The following is a 15,188-nucleotide window of genomic DNA, read 5'->3' on the forward strand; positions in this document are numbered from 1 at the left end:
TTACAATCCTCAGAAGCTGCTCCGTCTCCACCAAAGCTAACTGGCCGCAACTGTCAGACCTGGGCAAGGTACTGTGAGGGCCAGATGAGGAAGCTTGGTGTGTGGAATGCTATTACTGAGGACCCCCAAGCCCCTGTGACAGATGATTGGAGGGCACAGGATTCAAGAGCCATGGGGATAATTTTGCTCTCAGTAGCTCCTGAAGAGTTAATCACCCTGGCTGGCAAGGCCAGTGCCCGTGAGATGTGGAATGCTTTGAAGGTAGCTCATCTGCCAGCCGTCCCAGCCCAGAGTTTGACTGGGTCGGAGGTCCTGGCTGTTTCCCGGAATGCAAGTCAATGCAGGGATGCCGAGGGCACCGGTTGCAAGCTGCAGGGGGAGCTAACTGTGATGTCATCCCAGGCAGCATTCCAACCTCCGGGGGAGCCAAGGAGTCGGCAGCTGAGAGCTCTGTTTCTCGTGAGAACCAAGGTCATCGCCTTTGCAGAGGCCGGAAGGCCAGAGGTAAACAGAGACAGATGCCTGCAGATGGCCCGAAGCAGAAGGGGGGTGAAGAGCCCACGCCAGTGGAAAACAAGGCTTTGTTTGCTGGCACAGCTTCACCAAAGGCTAAAGGCAAGTCTGATGGCCAGGAGCAGGGGGGCAAGCAGCTTAAGCCCACGCCGGTGGAAAACAAGGTTTTGCTTGCCAGAAAAGCTGCTCCAAAGGCCAAGGCCAGATTTGTTGTCGAGTCTGGTGCCAGCCGCTATTTGGCAAAAGACCGGCATCTGTTTATTTATTTATTTATTTTAGAATATTTTATTAAGATTTTCACAAAATAACAGAAAAAACAAAAAAAAGGAAAAAATACAAAAGATAAAAAACAATTAAAAACAAATCAATCTTTCAAAACATATCTTACATTTGCTTCTTTCTCGGACCTCCCCACACCTCCCCTCTTTGTATTCCAAGTCAGTTTATTTATCCAGCAAATCCTTTCCCTCTTTACCTTTATCTTAATCTTGATCTTAATATATTATAGCTTTAACTTTCCACCTGTTATCATTCCATTTTTGCATATTCTTACATAACATTATTGCTAAAAAACCCTTAACCTCAATCCAACATCATTCTAACATTCATTAATTTTGCAATATTTCTGTAGATAGTCTTTAAATTTCTTCCAATCTTCTTCCACCAGCTCTCCTCCCTGGTCTCGGATTCTGCCGGTCATTTCCGCCAATTCCATATAGTCCATCACCTTCATCTGCCATTCTTCCAGAGTGGGTAGTTCTTGTGTCTTCCAATACTTCGCGATGAGTATTCTTGCTGCTGTTGTAGCATACATAAAGAAAGTTCTGTCCTTCTTTAACACCAATTGGCCAACCATGCCCAGGAGAAAGGCCTCTGGTTTCTTCTGGAAGGTATATTTAAATACCTTTTTCATTTCATTATATATCATCTCCCAAAAGGCCTTAATCCTTGGGCACGTCCACCAAAGGTGAAAGAATGTACCTTCAGTTTCTTTACATTTCCAGCATTTATTATCGGGCAAGTGATAGATTTTTGCAAGCTTGACTGGTGTCATGTACCACCTGTATATCATTTTCATAATATTCTCTCTTAAGGCATTACATGCCGTAAACTTCGTACCTGTGGTCCATAACTGTTCCCAGTCAGCCATCATAATGTTATGTCCAACATCTTGTGCCCATTTAATCATAGCTGATTTTACTGTTTCATCCTGAGTATTCCATTTCAGCAGCAAGTTATACATTTTTGACAAGATCTTAGTTTTGGGTTCTAACAATTCTGTTTTCAGTTTTGATTTTTCCACCTGGAAGCCAATTTTCTTGTCCAATTTATATGCCTCCATTATCTGATAATAATGAAGCCAATCTCGCACTTTGTTTTTTAGCTTCTCAAAACTCTGCAATTTCAATTTGTCTCCCTCTTGTTCCAAAATTTCCCAATATTTCGGCCATTTGGCCTCCATATTGAGCTTTTTCACAGCCTTTGCTTCCATCGGTGACAACCACCTTGGGGTTTTATTTTCAAGTAGGTCTTTATACCTTATCCAGACATTAAACAATGCTTTCCTGACAATATCATTTTTAAATGTTTTATGCACTTTAACCTTTTCATACCATAAATATGCATGCCATCCAAAAGCATTATTAAAACCTTCTAAGTCCAAAATGTCTGTGTTTTCAAGAAGCAGCCATTCTTTCAACCAGCAGAAAGCTGCTGATTCATAGTAAAGTTTAAGGTCTGGCAGAGCAAATCCACCTCTTTCCTTTGCATCTGTTAATATTTTAAATTTTATTCTTGGCTTCTTGCCCTGCCAGACAAATCTAGAAATATCTTTCTGCCACTTCTTGAAACAATCCATTTTATCAATGACTTGCAATGTTTGGAACAAGTATAACATTCTAGGCAATGCATTCATTTTTATCACTGCAATACGACCTAACAAAGAAAGCTTCAATTTTGACCAGATTTCCAAATCTTTTTTCACCTCCATCCAACATTTTTCATTAATCCCCAAGTATTTCACTTTCTTAACCACTGTTAAACCTGTCTCATTCTGTTTTTTTTATATAATATTTTATTAAGATTTTCACAGAATAACAGAAAAAGCAAAAGAAAAAAAAAGAAAAAGATACAAAAAATAAAAATCAGTTAAAAACAAATCAATCTTTCAAAACATATCTTACATTTGCTTGTTTCTCGGACCTCCCCACACCTCCCCTCTTTGTATTCCAAATCAGTTTATTTATTCAGCAAATCCTTTCCCTCTTTACCTTTATCTTAATCTTGATCTTAGTATATTATAAAAACCTGTCTCATTCTGAAACCTCTCTCTCTCTATTCCTGTTAAATTCTTTTCCAATACCTTTGTTTTTGACTTATTCAACTTAAATCCTGCCACTTGACCAAATTCTTCAATCAGTTCTAAAACTCTTTTAGTACTAGGTTCTGGCTCCTGCAATGTCAAAACTAAGTCATCTGCAAATGCTCTTAATTTATATTGTCTGGCTCCGACCTGTATCCCTTTAACCAATTGGTCCCTTCTAATCATATTCAAAAGGACCTCCAGGACCGATATAAAGAGCAATGGGGAGATTGGGCAACCTTGTCGTGTTCCTTTTTCTATCCTGAATTCCTCCGTCACAACATTGTTAACAATTAATTTAGCTTTTTGTTCAGAGTAAATTGCACCTATACCATTTTCAAACTCTTGGCCTATCCCCATCCCCTGGAGATTCTTCTTCATAAAACTCCAAGAAATATTGTCAAAGGCTTTCTCCGCATCCACAAAAATTAAAACTGCCTTAGTATTAATATTCTCTTGTAGTAGTTCCAAAATATTGATTATGTTTCTCATATTGTCAGATAAGTGCCTACCTGGGAGAAAGCCTGCTTGGTCTTTATGAATCTCTTCTACTAAAACTGTTTTTAGTCTTTTAGCCAAAATATCTGCAAAAAATTTATAATCCACATTTAACAATGATATAGGGCGGTAGTTCTTGAGCTGTGTCTTTTCAGTCTCTGTTTTCGGTATAAGTGTTATGTACGCTTCCTTCCACGACTCTGGTGCCCTTCTCCCTTCCAATATTTCATTACAGACTTCCTTCAAAGGTTGTACCAACCTTTCAAAGATTTGTAATATCTGGAAGTCAATCCATCCGGCCCTGGAGATTTACCTAGTTGCATATTCTGAATGGCACTTTCCACCTCTTGTTCAGTTATTTTATAGTTCAACCCCAGTTTGTTTTCTTGAGAGATTCTTTGTAGTCCATTTATTTTCAAAAATTGATCTATATGCGTCTCTTTCTGCGGCCGTTGTGTATATAATTGTTTAAAATACCTCTGAAAACATTTTCTAATCTCGGCTGGATTTTGTATAATCTTTCCATCCACTTCTAAATTGGTAATGGTATTTAATTTTTGTCTTTTTCTCATTTGCCAGGCTAACAATTTCCCACATTTATTAGCCGACTCAAATGTCTTTTGTCTCATTTGTCTAATTTTCCATTCTATCTCTTGATTTATTATTTGCATGTATTGTACTTGGTATAATTTTATTTCTCTCAGAATTTCTTGTGACTTTGGTTTTACTCTCAATCTCTTCTCACTTTCCTTTATTTTCTCCAAAATTTTGTCTTTCTTTTCATTTTGAGTTCTCCTCTTCAATGCATTTTCTTGTATCAGAAATCTTCTCATAACGGCTTTACTTGCGTCCCAGATTACTCTTTTTTCAATTGAAGTATTCATATTTATCTCACAGTAATCTCTCAAGGTTTTTTGGGCCTTCTTAGTTACTTCTTCATCTCTAAATAAGTTGTCATTCATCCTCCATCTGAAGGAGCCAATTGGTGTTAAGTTCATCTCCATTTTCACGGCATTATGGTCGGAGCAAGTTTTGGGGCAGATTTCCACTTTTTTTGTCTTTGGTGCCATACCTCTAGTTATCCATATTTGGTCATTTCTTGTCCATGTCATTTTGGCTTCAGAGAAGAAGGTTCCCTCTCTTTCCAAGGGGTTCTTCGTTCTCCAAATATCTAGTAAGTCCAGATTATCTGTCAATTCAAAAAAGGTTTTCGGTAGTCTGCCATCTTTAGTAACTACCTGTCTTTGTGCCTTATCCATGTTTGTAGAAACCACTCCATTCATATCTCCCATCAAAATCACATTGTAGTCCAAGTAGTCTGTCAATATGTCATGCAACTTCTTAAAAAATTCAGATTTCCCCTCATTTGGTGCATACATCCCTACTATCAAAAATTTCTCTCCATGAATTTGAATTTCAACTGCCACAAATCTTCCTTGATCATCTTTAAAAATAAATTTCGGTGATAGGCTCTCCTTTACATAAATCACCACTCCTCTTTTTTTAACTCTGTCTGATGAGATAAACTCCTGGCCCAATCTTTTATTAATCAATAATTTTCTGTGTAGCCTTATCACGTGGGTTTCCTGCAAGCAAATCAAGTCCAATTGTTCCTTTTTTAGCAAATGAAAAATCTGTTTCCTTTTCTGAGGAGAATGTAGACCATTACAATTCCAACTTAATAGTTGCAGAGACATGTTGTAGTTACTTTGCTTCTCCTCCAACTGCACCTAGTGCTTCTTCCTCCTCTGTCGGTGGTGCCACCTTCTCCAAGTTGTCTAAACCAAAAAGTATTCTTGCCTTGTCTATTATTCCTCTTCCCGGGATTCGTTGCTCTTTTCCAAGCCCTTTCTGTAGGTCTTCACCGTAATCCTTTAGGAATCTGTCTTTATCGTCTACTGATCTTATTTTAATCTTTTTTCCTTTAAAGCTGAAAGATAGGCCTTGGGGGAATTCCCACCTGAAAATAATGTTATTGCTTCTCAGCAGGGCAACCAAATCTCCGTAGTTGGCTCTAAGTTCCAAGAGATATTTTGGAATATCCTTGAATATCTCCACTCTTGACTGGTGTATTTTCAGGGCCTTCTGGAAATGCAGACCCAAGATTCTATCTCTCTCCTCTTTTGATCTGAGAGTGATCAGACAGTCTCTCACTTTGTTCTTCTTTCCTCCTCTTCCAGGCCTGAATGCACTCACAATCTTAAATTCTTCCTTCTCCAGATCTATATCCCAAAAGTCTGCAAATTCCTGCATAAGAAAATCACTTAGTTTATCTTTCTCAAGTTCAGGTACAGCCCTGATCCTCAGATTTGTTTGTTTCTCCTTCAGTTCAATCATAGACAACATCAACCTATGGTCTACCAATTGTCTATGTATCGGTGGTATTTCTTCTCTTGTAGCCACTGCTATCTCTTTAGCTTCCTCAGCCGTCTTTCGAATCGTGGCAGATTCCTGTAATAATTTCTGTATAGTCTCAGTATTAGTAGTAACCTTCTGACCCAAATTGTTAATACTTGCAGTATTTTGATCAATTTTACCTGATGCTTCCACCACTCGTTTATTTGTTTCAGCTACTTCTATAGTCAAATTTTTCAAAGATTCCTGAAAATTATCCAGGGATTCTTGGACTCTAACTAGTCCCGCAGCTAAAACTTCTTCAGTTGACATGCCTTTTGATTTAGTTTGTGGTGGAGCACCCCCTGATGGGCCAGATGCTGAGGCTCTTCTTTGATGGCCAATATCTGGACGAAAAGATTTGCCAGACCTCGTTGTTTTTTCCTGAGGCAATTCTAGTTTTTCTTTCCCATCTGCCATAACACACACACTAGATAAAACTCAAGGTCAGTCCCACGGCTGAAGTTTGTTTAAACAGTGGAAATTTCCCCTGGCCCTGTTGATGTTAACAGTTTCCAACCTCCACTAGGGGGACACAGTATCAGTAAATTTATTACCTTAATAAAAGTATCCTTTTCTTTCCCTTTTGTCCCCCTTTCTTCCAAAATAAACAGTTGTATCAATTTTCCCTTAGTCCCAGTTACTTTTGTATCCAACCAGAAACACTGTGTCTTTCCTTGCGGAGCTAGCTGTCAAAAAGATACTTTAGCGCTTTTCGCAATACGGCATGCTATTTTCCCTTGGCAGCCCGTTCCCAGGTTTTTAAGCGGTGGTTTTATGCTTTATCTTCTTTTCTGCAGGCAAATATAACGTTCAACTTTCCCCCCCTCCTCTCCTGCAACCGGGGGGGGGGGGATCTCTTGTTTGACGTTGGATTTTAAAGTCCTTTTAAAACGTCTTTTAAAGTTCTAGCTCTCAGTCTCTTTGCTTTGATCTAGATACAAAGGCGGAAGGCGGACTTCCTTTTTGCACCTTACCGCTTCAGTTCCCAATTAGTCCTTTTACTTCTTTATCTCCAATCTCCAATCTTCCCCTACTCACGGGTAGTTACTTTAATCCAAATTTTCACAAGAAGAAGTCAGCGCTCTCTGATAACAGTTGTGCGGCTTCGCTCCGAAGAAGCAGTCGACTCTCAGCACCGCGCCACACACCCCGCCTCACTCCAGAGCCCGTAACTGGGTTCCTTCGTCGAGTTGGGGGGGCACAAAGGGTGCCCGCCGAGTCCCACGTTCGCAAGCTTCACCCGCCTGCGATTTAAGGGGTCCCCGCTTCGCCACAGCAGATCAGGCCCGATTTCTTCGGAGCTCTTCCCTCCGGAGATCAGAGGGATTCCGCCATTACCGATGGCGTAGACCCGGAAGTCAAGACCGGCATCTGTTTATCTCCTTCACACCTCAAGATGGTGAGATCCACCTGGCTGACAGAAAGACGTTACAGATGGCAGGAGAAGGGACTGTGAAACTGGCGAGTCTGCACACTACTTGTTGTGTCAAATGTTGATTCTTGTTGTGTTGCACAAGTTCTTCATGCAGGATGTATTCATGAAGCACACAGAAGATTTTGTCACATGTCTTGGCAGGCGCTGGCCAAGATGCCAGGATTGGTTGAGGGTTTGAACATCAAACCCTGTAGGTTTCACATGAAATGTGTATCTTGTGCAGAGAACAAGGTGAAGGTTGCTCCAAAAGGCAAGGAGTCTAGCAGGCAGGCTTCCAAACCCTACCAGCTTGTTCACGTGGACCTGGTAGGTCCACTTGCGCCCTCTTTGGGTGGAGCAAGGTACTTCATGGTTCTAATTGATTCTTTTTCCCGGTACATTCATGTGTTTATGCTTGAGCAGAAATCGCAAGCGTTTCCTAGGTTCAAGGCATTCTGTGCTTGGTTGGAGAATGTTCACAGTAAACGTATCGGCTGTCTCTTTACTGATCGAGGCAGGGAATTCACTTCTCAGCAGTTTGAAGCTTTCCTGACTGAGAAGGGAATCCAGCATGACTTGTCAACGCCTAGATCGCCATGGATGAATGGGCTTGCGGAGCGAGCAAATCAAACATTGCTTCAAGGACTGAAAACATTGTTGCATGATGCCAATCTCCCTGATAAGTTTTGGGGGGAGGCTCTGTCAACTTTTGTTTACACTTTTAATTGCAGACTGTCATCACCTATTGGTTGTACCCCCTATGAGAAGATTTTTGGTAAGAAACCTAACGTCAAGCACATGAGAATCTTTGGTTCTGACATGTGGGTACACAGCCCACAGAGCAACAAGCTTGGGAAGCGTGGGGCACATGGTTTGTTCATGGGGTACGAAAAAGGAGCATACAGGGTATGGATAACTGACTCTAAGTCCATTAAGTTCACAAAGAGTGTTGAGTACAATCCTAAGTGGGGGGAAATGTGGGAATTTTCCAGAGTTACCCAGAGGAAGATGAAGGTGATGTGAAAAAGGCAGATAATGTTGAGGAAGCTGAGGAAGCTGAGGAGGATGATGATGATCAGAGTTCGGATTCCAGCTCAGTGGGCGGCGCTGCTGCTGATGTCAGCGATAGTGATGACACAGCAGACTACAAAAGCGCGAAGGCCTCAGTCAGACCATCTGATGCGTCTGACAATGAACTGGAAGAACCACTGTTCATCATTGGTCACTTTTCTCCTAAGAAGGAGGAGATGAGTCCAGAAGACTTGCGCCTAGTACACAGATCTGAAAGGGCGACCAAAGGCAGACCTCCAAAGAGATTTGCTGATGAGTTTGCTAAGACAGCAACTGCTGTTCTTAGTAGCTCAGAGAAGGTGTGGGAACCTTCAAGCTTCAAAGAGGTTCAGGAGTTAACCTCTAAAGATGCTGAGCCTTGGCTTAATGCCATGAAGGCTGAAGTTGATTCCTTGAATAGGAACCAAACTTGGGAGTTGGTACCGGTAGTCCCAGGAATGAGACTGGTTGGCAGCAAATGGGTCTTCAAGGCCAAGACAGACCAGAATGGCAAGGTTGTCAGACACAAAGCCAGATTGGTTGCCAGAGGTTTTTCACAGGTAGCAGGACAGGATTACCACGAGACCTACTCACCCACCGTCAAATATGAGAGCATTCGACTGATGCTCAAGATTGCTGCGGAGGAGAAACTGCATGTTTCCCATCATGACATTAATACAGCTTTTTTGTACAGGATTTTGGGGGAGGAGCTGTATATGCTTCCACCTGATGGAATGCAGATACAGAAGGGAATGGTCTGTAAACTGTGGAAATCCTTATATGGTCTCAAGCAGAGTGCCAGGTGTTGGAACACAAAACTCACTGAGACATTGCTTTCTCTAGGTTTTCACCAGGGCAAAGCTGATCCGTGTGTGTTTGTCAAGGAGGAGGGGCAAAACAAACTGTATTGTTTATGTTTTGTTGATGATCTTCTGATGTTTTGGAAGAATCAGGCTTTGTACCAAAGCACCCTAGCTCAGCTGAAGGAGCACTTTGACATGAAGGATCTTGGTGAGGTATCCAACTATCTTTCTCTGCAGGTGGAGAGGAACCAAGCAGATAATTTTCTGGTACACCAAACACAGAAAATTGCTGATGTATTAACCAGGTTGAATTTGGTTGATGCAAACCCAGCAGACACACCGATGGTGACAGGTTACCAGGTAGATAGTACTGCTGAAGCGTTTTCTGACACAACGCTGTACAGATGCATTCTAGGCAAGTTGAATTTCATTGCTAGATGCTCAAGACCTGACACAGCTGTAAGCACTAACCTGCTTAGCAGACATGCTAACAATCCTACTGTTCAGGATTGGAAAGCTCTGAAGCGCATAGCCCGCTATTTGAAAGGGACTATGCACTACAGGCTGAGGTTCATCAGTCAGAAGACTGGAGGTCTTGAAATGTCCTATGGAAGTGTTTCAAGACAATAGATCCTGTTTGGCTTTGCTGAACTCAGAGAGTTGCAAGCAAAGAACCAAGTACTTGCAGATTAAGCTACATCGTGCAAGAGAGTGTATTCAGAAAGGACTCATTCGGGTGTCCTACATGGCAGGAAATGAAATTCCTGCTGATCTGTTGTCTAAGGTTGTTAACAGAGAACAAGTTAAGGTTTATGTACAGAGGTTGCAATTGGGTTGAACCACAGGTACTACAGGTTACACGGAAAGGGGGAGGATGTTAGGATATTTCTGTTCCACCTTAAAAGGGAGCAGGATGTTTGTGTCACAGCCTGCGTATTTCCTGTTTCACAGGATGTTTATGTTGTGTCTTTGCTTTCGTTTCTCTCTCTCTCTATGCCAGAACACTGAAGCAGGCAGTCATGTTTTTCTTTGTTCTGATCAACGCAGAAATAAACTTGTAAATAATGCTCTCCTGAGTGCATCTTTTGCTGTGCATTATCTGCTGATAAGAGCGTGCACAGCTCTGGAATGTGGCAAGCTATTTCTGGAGCTCGTGTCGCTAATTGCTGATACTGCGTGTCTACGGGAGATCGATGGACGTCTGGAGACGATGTGGAGTCATGATGGACTTTGTCTCCCTGGCAGTATCCCAACACTTTCCAGGGAGCCAAGGAAGAAGGGTGGAATTTGAAATACCTCCAAACCTTCCCACATCAGAGATGCAGGAGTTGCGTCACCTCCAACTACCTCAGGGATGAAGCAGCTACGAAAAACGAAACATCCCACCTGGACACGGTTTCTGAGAGAGCAACAGCAGAGGACCCAGACTCTGGCAAGATGAGCAATTGCCCAGGGGATTCTGGCCAGTCCGTGAGGGCAGACAGGGGATGGCTGTGGTGGCCGCCAGCCCCTTCCCACTCCATCTCAGATACAGAACGCATTTGCTCTGCCACTCCTTGGCTCTGGCGCCACCTACTGTTGGCCTCCTTGCATTCCACCCTCCCAGTCCCAATGAGCACCATCCACCCCTGGTCCAGAGGCGCAGAGCAGTAGTTAGGTGATCTTGCGCCCCGGCAGAACCGCCCAGATTGCGCCCCCTAGCCAAGGACAAGTTAGCTCTTCTTTCCTCCGCTCGTCCAACACCCCCCCCCCGCACGCATTCAATTCACCCTGGAAGTACAAGTATCGAAAAGTAAAATGTTAGAGGTTTCCCCCCACCCCATAGCAATATAATTGGATTCAGCTAGCTGGTCAGTCTACTTTGGGTTTCACTCCTGGCTCCTAGTTAAATTAATACTGCATCAGAAACCTCCCAAGCAGATATCCAAACTTCTTTTGCATTTCTCCAGTTGTTAATGAGATGTCTCTTCTAGTCCAGGGGAGTCTTTTGATCTTCTTCCAGGAAACCAAGAGACAAAAGCCTTGATTTTCCCTTTTTTCTTTTTTCCAGTCATTTCCACACAGTTAGTCATTATTAGAGTTCTTAAAACCTTATTATATCAACAAATGCAAAATATTTAGTCTCCCTTGCTTTCCTGCTGACCTTCAGCTTAAACACAAACTGCTCTGGAGTGAGAAAACCCCATCACACTCAAAAAGCCCAGCTGGAGGGACCTGGAAGTGTGTGGGGAAGAGCAATTTTGTAGTGGGTTTGTTGCACAGGAGCACCAAGTTCACTAACTGGCTGATTCAGATTGAATCCCATTCAAAAAGAGTGCAATGGTGTGTGTTTCAGCCAGCCATCCGGCTGCTGCAACTATTCCCTGGGTGCCACCACACTCGTGTCTGTGTGTTTGGAAGGGAATGGGAGCTATGCTCCCCCCGGAGACACTCCACACCTTCTTCCTTAGCTGTGTTGCTCAACAGTTGAGGCAACCTTCACAGTTCTGGGATGCCGAGGAAGCGAACCAATAGTCACGTTCATCTGTACTGGCTCAGTATGACCTATTCTGACAGATGCTGCCTTTCATATTCACGCCCAAGAGCCTTTCCGCTCCAGAGATCTGGAGCTGAACCCGGGATCAGCATGCCAAGGCTGGAGTAAGAAAGAGCCCTTGCCAGTTGGCCACGTTGGGCGCCAGCCTGGAGAGTGGAAGCCGGGGGTTCGAGGGACACCGTGCTGCTCCTGAATCCCGCTTCCCCTGGGACGCGTTTCCCATCCTGCAGCGGCTGGGGTGGGAGCGCTCCCCACCCCCCTTTCCAGACCCCATTCTCCTCGTTCTTCTTCTTCATGCCTCGGGTGTTTTCCTGAGTGTATCTTCAGAACAACCCTCTGTGAGGGAGGCTAAGCGGGCCCAAGGACTGGCCCAAGAACTGGCCCAAGGTAGCTCAGCCAAGTTGCCAAGGCCAGCATTTAAGACCGTGCATCCTTTCCCCTCAGATGAGAAAGCCGGGATGAGTCATGCTAGCAGCCTGTGGCCTTGATGGGCTTTGAGGCAGCCCAGCCCCCTTGTCTGCAAGCAGGCTGCCTCCTGGGAGGATCAGCACTTTTCTGACGGGACAGAAGCGCACGACTTCCCCGTCCCACTTGCCACCCGCCCCAGTCTTTCTCCGGCGGCTCAGTTTAGTGCGCCAAGCGACTCATCCCAGGTGGGAATTCGGGTGGCGCTGCTTGCAGAAAGAGAAGCGGCTGGCGCTGGCAGAAACTCCCATTGTTCTTCTCAGGTAGGACTTCTGGGATCCAGACGAACGTTTTACCAAAAAGTATGGCTTGACTACTGATTTCCCATTTAAAAGATGGCAAAAAGACCTAAGTGTGGTGAAAAAAACCACAAATTACATTTAAAGTTCTGCAAGATACAAAGGAAAGCTTGTGTTTTAAATTTGTATTTGACAGATTGGTGATTGGTGCGGTTAACGGAATGGGGATATTGAGAAAGAAGAGACTTGGAATTAGAAGGTTAGGATTTAAGGTAAGGTTACCAGATTTTTTTTCAAAGAATCTGGGGACATTTCCCCCCCCCCCCCAAAGAGAAACAAATGTTATTTTTAAAAAATAATTTTTTTAAAAAAATAAGAAGTAATATCTTCTATTCTTGCTCTCCTCTGTCGCGTGGCCATCCTCTGGGCCCCAGCCTGATCTCTTGGAGTGCTATCTGCCATGGAGTAGGCTTGGGTTGGGCCTGGTCTCGGCCCCGTGTCCTTGCCCTCCTGGTGCTCTCTTACCTCTCTTCCTCAGCGGCAGCAGCACGGCAAGGTCGGGGCTCCCCTCTTTCTTCTCCTTCCTCTTTCTCTCTCTTCCTTCTCCTTCTCCTTTCCTCCTTCTCCCTGGGTTGGCTCCGGGGTTTTTACTGTAGCCGGGTGTGGCTTCCGCCTCGATTTGGGACCTGGGGGGGGGGTGTCAGTGGTTCCCCCAGTTGACGCACCGGGCATCCCTGCTTCCCCCTCGGCAGTGGCAGCGGTAGCGGCAGTCTCAGCAGCCCGGAGCCATCCTGGTAGTGCACTTGGCTCTGGCTGGATTCAGGAGCTGCTCATTGCCGTGGCACCCGCCATTTTGCCTCACCGGAAGTCCCCATATGATGTGTCTTGTGCCGTTGAACCAATCACGCAACATTCCTTCCCTACTAATAAATCTACAACACTTAAAATATAAATCTGGGGGCCTTATATGAAATCCGGGGACATTCCGGGGACGGATTTTGTTGCGGACAGATTTGTAAATCCGGGGACTGTCCCCGGGAGACGGGGAAATCTGGTAATCATTCTGTAATAGGGCTTCTCCTGCTTTTGCCAGTATTTCAGCCTTCTCAGCCTCCTTAAAGAAGGCGTTCAGATTCGATGTGCCGTGCCGTGCACCCCACGTCGCTCCGGAGCCCTGAAACCGGGGTCTCCCCGCGAGTAGGGGGGCACTCAAGGCACGAGCCGAACCCCAAGCCCACGGTCTTCCTCCGACCGTGGTTTTTAACAGGTCTCCGCCTCGCCGTGGCGGTTAGACCCTTCTTTCCAGGGAGCGGTCTCCTCCACAGCGGAGGAAATCCGCCATTAGCCAGCCGCGTCAACCCGGAAGCCCACAGGAGGCTGTTTTCAGGATCGCTGTTTTCAGGGAGTGAAGCCGCATAGCTGTTGCCAGTAAGCGCCGACTTTTCCTGTGGACATTTGGACTTAAATAAACTTAGTAGGTAACAGAATTGGACTACAAATTACTTGAATTTGGCATTTGAACGTGAAGTTATAAACAGGAAGCCCACCTTCCGTTCTGTAGAAAGATTAAAGCAAAGCCGCTATAAACCGGAGCTTTTGAAATGCGCTTTGCAAAGTGAAGAATTTTACCATCTAAGCTTTTTGGACCCCCCCTCGGAAGCAGGGGAAGAGGGGGAGTTTCTTTTGATGGTTTTTTCGAGCCCTGCAGGACAGTAAAAATTGACTTAATTCACTGCCGTCTCGGACCCTGGGACCAGGTTGTCAGCCTGTACAATTTAAAAATAACAACAACGGAGGAATGGACTATGTTTTAATGGAAAGAGGATCAGAGACATATATTTTTTGGCATTGACTTGTGGGTTTTGAAAGAAAAAAGGAGCGGAACGGCAAACTTTTGTAACTGAAGTGAATGGAAAATAACCAGAGTAAACTGTTGCTAAAAGTTTCTAAATGTTGCCTGTTTGGGTACTGGGACTGCTACATCATTACAGTGGATGGAAAATTCCGACCAGATGGTAGACAAGAGGATTTGAAGTGACCTTGAGGGGCAGCAGATAATACTGGGAAAATAAGCTTGAAGACATGGCTGAAAGAATAACAGTTCTACTGAATGACATTTTAAACAAAGTGAGTATTTTTGAACAGAGTGTTTCTGATCTGAGGAAGAATGTATTGACTTTGGTACAGAATGGGAACAACCTAACAAGTGAGGGTCGAGAAAAGGAACCAAATTTACAAAGTCAAGTACTGGAGAAGAGGATGAAGCAATCAAAACCGGATCTGATTTTGCAAGAGGATTTTCATGTGGAAGCCTCAGTAATAGAGCCTCAAATTAAATTTGAGTCTGAGGATACTGAGGCTGAAAGGCAGAGGTGGAAAGGCAGTGGCCCTCGTGGACTGAGTGATGCAAGATGGATGATTAATATGCTGGTGACATTGCGGGAAAGTTTGAAAGGATGGACAATTGTAACCCCAAAGAGACTGTGGAGTACGCTTGGAATATTTTTTGGCTTATGAACTGAAATATGAAGTTTGGGTAAGCGTGCAGATGAGAATTAAAGAAGACGTTGGGAAAGAAGCTCTTTGGGACTTAACTTTAGGCCGGAAAAGAAATTTGCAGGCAGTCCAGGGAGACGATTTGAGAGCCTCGGACATAAGGGAACTGGGTTAGGGAATTAATTCTGACAGAAAAGACTGATAAAACTGGTAAAAAAGACTGACAGCACCCGACACCAGGGGGATGAGATGGTGGGGAAAATTGGGAATTTTTAAAAATAGTATTTGTATAATATGGTATGATTAAGAATAATTGGGAGATGGTGGAATGACTTTATTTGGCTTTAGTGGAAACAACATAAAGATAAAAGATATTAAGATATAACGGTATATGATTTAAAAGTATAAGATTTAA

Source organism: Podarcis tiliguerta, assembly GCF_965153285.1.
Source record: "Podarcis tiliguerta genome assembly, chromosome: W".
In the NCBI taxonomy this organism is placed as follows: domain Eukaryota; kingdom Metazoa; phylum Chordata; class Lepidosauria; order Squamata; family Lacertidae; genus Podarcis; species Podarcis tiliguerta.